The following is a 4,716-nucleotide window of genomic DNA, read 5'->3' as shown; positions in this document are numbered from 1 at the left end:
GAGCGTGCTTCAGCTTCCACTCTCCGCACAAACGATTGGATATGCATCTATAACAGTGCACATTTATATAGGTTAAACATTTAAACTAACATTGTGATATGCTTGAACTGTTTTATATATAGATTTTATTTTAGGCAAGTCGTGATGATTTGAGAAGGCTAAATTGATCAAACATAGGCTATAGGCTATGATCAATTCACTGTCTGCCTGGCCTTTACTTAAAAAAACAAAACAAAACTTACATATTAACGAACAAAAAATACTCCAAATGTTTTTCTAAATTTACTTTATAAAAAACGAAACGAAATATAATCACTTCCATTGCATACAAAACTGAACTATTTTAATAGCTGAAACAGTAGTATAAGCTTTTTTTGGGAAAAGGGGAAAAAAGACGGGCTTGGGCCTATATTTGAGACCCGTGCAGGGCTTTAATCCACTTCATCCAACGCTGTTTTGTTCTCATCTGTGAGCATGCTCTTGATATATGTATTTTAGGTGTGTAAATTTATAATTGCCTTTTCATTATTTTTTTATTTTAATTTAGTTTTATTTAAATTTGTAGTTAAAACAACTAAAAATAAATGTATTTTAAAATTTATAATTAGGCAGCCTTTGCACACAGGCTTACGCTGAAAACAACAAAATGGAACCTCAAGGTTGATCTAGGAAAATGTGTGCAAATGTATAGGGCCCCATTCCTATATTTTGCCTGGGGCCCCCAATTCACTAAATCCGCCCCTGTGTAGGACCATTAGTGATGTTAAATAAAATAAATAATAAAACATACGTGATGAACTTGTTGTAGAGGACAAAGGCATTCTCCAGACTGCCCTCCTCTAGATAAACAGCTGCCATGCGCTCCATCTCTACGCCAGAGCGGAAGTAGCGTCTCGGGGCGATGTCTTCATTTATTTCAATGTTATAGCCCATTTTGCTGAGGGCCCGCACACGTTCGACTGCTGGCAGAGTAACGTCAGTGTGATCTGGCTCGGCCGCTAACTTCTTCTGCAAACGGAGAGGACAACAAAAACCATGAGAATACAGAGCAGTGGCATACAAGGAAGCCTTTGTAAACCATGGTGACATAACGTGCAAGAGTTTTATCAGCTACAAAATACTATTGCTGATAAAGACATACAGCGATGTTATTTTGGACCGGATTCTAAATACTTTTTCCTTATTTAGCCTATTTTGTGTGCTGAAATTTTTCTAGATTTCTGACAGGCGTCAATCTGATGAGCTACATTCTAGCTCTGCCAAATAAAATTGCTCTAGATAGGCAAACTGAACTAGGATCGGTCCCCATACGCCAGTGGCACAGAACATTTGGTCCCAAAGACATCACAGGCCTCCGATAAACACAACATAAGCTCTGTTCATCACCCAGCTTGAGCAAACCGGAACACCCAGCAGCACCCACGCTGAGTTCGCTTCCAGCTCTCATACTAATGACTAAACAGAGCCTCTGTTTTAGGGTCACTGAAAAGAGTCTTATCAACATGCAGCAGGACATTGATGGACTCCAACGAGGGACTGCCGAGCTGTTACACTTGTTGGACATGACAGCTTGCTTGACTTTTGAACAGTACGGGCACAAAAATCTGCAAGTGTTGATGTGGAGCCACATTAAAATCTCTGCACGATTCTTGGAGAATAGGATTCTGGGTGGCCAGAATAAGAAGCCTATGTTTGATCACGCATTCACAAAGAGGGGAAGCGAAGTGTGAAGGGGGCTGCATCCGTTCCTTCCCTCTCGCCCACTCCAGGATGGAGGGATCTGAATGACGGAGCAGCTGCAATGGGAATACTAATGGGAGTGAGTCAGAGGAAGCCATTCTGTCCCTGCGACCCACCTCCGAGTAATATCAGCAGTCCCCCACCACCCTCCTCCTCCTCCTCCTCCCCCAACGCCACTCACCAGTGTGCTGAAACTGAAGCCCTGGTCCATGGTGAGTTTACAACGTTGGCTGGCAGGCTTCGATCCTCCCTATGCATCCATCTGTCATCTCCCAAGACGATTCCGAGCTGAGGAGCAAGAAACATCATATCTGGCATTACAGCAGAGCCATTAAGAGGTCGCTGGGTCGATACAGTCTTTGATTTCATTTCCTCAACACTAGCTTTGGCTACAACTCTATGCTGTAGAATTCCTAGCGTATTCTTCCTAATCTATTAACATGGTTACCGTGGCCTGTGCATTTCCATGGGGATTATCGAATATAATTCACCATCTCAGTCCAAATAACATGGTTATTCGTTCCAGAATCTGTGCTACAGTTGCTATGACAGCTTGTTACCATGCAGCAAAATATGGTGACTCATGGATATCTTTAGCTGTGAAAAAAAAATGCTTGGTGAGCTTTTTCATTTTGCACAAAGCTGGGTAAATATTGGACTGTTTCTTTCTCTTTTACTCTTTGAAAGCTGAGTACAGCAAATTGCAAATTAACAAATGGAAAAAGTATCATCACCATAGAAGAAAATGTTCTGATTAACGATGCCATGGCAACTTAAAGTAGATGCACTGTTAAAATAAGAGAGCAGTGTAAAGGAGATTTAACACTGAGCAATCTCTGATCATTAGGGCCTTGCATAATGTCAATTTGCATTTGATTAGAAAATAAGCAGCCGAGATTATATGCATATAATATATGAGGTGTATATTAATGTTCAGGTAATGATTAAGTAGTACATAATGGCTCAATCAACTGTCTGGATTCACATGTGTCAGTACTAGCAAAAGGATTTTAAGCCAAAAATACCAAAACATTTTTTAGAAAAATAAAAAATAATAGTATGCTTTATAGACTGAAATAATAGCCCTCCCAAACACTAATTTATTATGGTGTTCAACTGAAGTCTAAAAAGGGGGGTTATACAGTAACACAAGCATTTTCAAGGAGGGATGAGCGGTTCTTCAACATATTTTAAGAGCCAAGTAAATCAAACCACAGTCCACATCTGCAAACATGTTAGTGCTATGTAAAAATACAATCTCTATGACTGTCTCAAACAATGTCTAACAATTAAATTATTAACATAATGACTGTTTCTACTATGTAGATAGCAATTGTTATAATATTCCTGAAATGTATGATGCAAAAGTTTATGAAGAACTCATTTCTGCTCAGCACATGATTCAGGCTCTAATATAATATATTGTATATTTATTTGTAATTAAATACATTATTTTAACAGTGAGTACTATAGGTAGAAGTAATATTACACTAAAGTAACTTTTTTATACTTTCCAATCTCCTCTGATTCATGACTTGTAACTTCTGCTTTTCTCTGTCACTATAAACTTGATACAAATGTATTTTATATGATGAACATCTAAAGTGCTCAAAATTGGAGCTCCTCCAATAAACAATCAATATCAGACGTCAAGCCAAAATTCTACAGCACAGATATGATCATCATAATCATACAAATAATATTACTTTATCAGTAAACCAGTCACAAAGATCAGGTCAGTGATACATTTCCCACATGGCAAGATCGCAACAATTTCGATGTAAACATGAAATAGTTAAAAAAAAAAAAAAAACAGTAATGATCACAGGTCTAAATTAAGACCACAAAAATTAAATGTATAAATACAATAAAATCCTCACCTGTAGGTGAAGAGCTGCTGTGATCCCATGCTCCACATTCCTACAATCGTCACATGTGGCACGTGCTAGAATTCAATTCGAAAACAGGCAACTCGCGTAAATAAAAGAGCAGGGTTTTTTTTAATTGTCTACAACTCTCGGTCTTTTGCCTTTGTACCTCATGGAAGCTTTGTTCTTTTGGCATGGATATGCGCGCAAGGCTAAAATGGCTGATTGCTGTCTTTCAGAGAGAATAATCCTGCGATGTCAGATGAATGCTGCTGCTGTAGCAGCGGTGCTTTTACTGGCTGTGTTTCAAAACCTTACCAGCAGCCTATCTAGTCAGCACCCGGATTCTTCTCTGATGCCCAAACGCTGTATAGTTCACTAGATTTGAGCCGCAACCAGTGTGACAGCTAAAGGGGGTGGGAATGACTGCACGTCTGTAAAGGTAGATGTACTGTATTTTATGACATTTACAAGCTTTTACTTGCATAAACAGATAGACACTCTCAGACATTACATTATTCTCAAGCACTGACCAGTTACAGAGTCCATAATTCACATTCTAAAGACACTGAAGCCTAACACGTTCTTCTCGAACTGTTTGCATTTATTTTGTGAAATGTTACGCCACAGAAATAACTATATTGTTTGTATATTTTTATCCACCAGATGGGGCACAACTCCTCCGAAATGTCAAATTACATCTGCCTTAGCAGGACTAGGCCTTCTGATTCTATCTGTAAGACAAAGAAAATCTCTTAAGATAATAAACATAGGCTACGTCTAAACCAAAGCCCGTTTTTACAAAAGTTGAGTAAAAGTATGATTCTGTAAATCATAACAAACAGTGCTGCAATGTCCGCCAATTATTTGAGCTTTCTTTTTTTCTTCTTCTTGGAAAATCTGGAATCTGAGGGTGCAAAAAAATCTAAATATTGAGAAAATCACCTTTAAAGTTGTCCAAATGATACATATCACTAATCAAAAAATAAGTTTTGATATATTTACAGTAGGAAATTTACAAAATATCTGCAGGGAACATGATCTTTACTTAATATCCTAATGATTTTTGGCATAAAAGAAAAATCAATAATTTTGACCCATACAATGT

General features: G+C 38.0%; 1 pseudogene; it reads right to left on the bottom strand.

Moving 5' to 3' along the window:
• The window catches only part of LOC107753433 (AMSH-like protease), an 11,683-nt pseudogene extending 7,794 nt beyond the window's left edge, over positions 1-3,889 (bottom strand).
• Between the last annotated feature and the right edge of the window lie 827 nt (positions 3,890-4,716).

The sequence above is a fragment of the Sinocyclocheilus rhinocerous genome, unplaced genomic scaffold (assembly GCF_001515625.1).
Source record: "Sinocyclocheilus rhinocerous isolate Xijiao unplaced genomic scaffold, SAMN03320098_v1.1 scaffold2216, whole genome shotgun sequence".
NCBI classification, from domain to species: Eukaryota; Metazoa; Chordata; class Actinopteri; order Cypriniformes; family Cyprinidae; genus Sinocyclocheilus; species Sinocyclocheilus rhinocerous.
The sequence above is the reverse complement of the archived record's forward strand: the minus strand, read 5'-3'. Positions and strand labels throughout refer to the sequence as shown.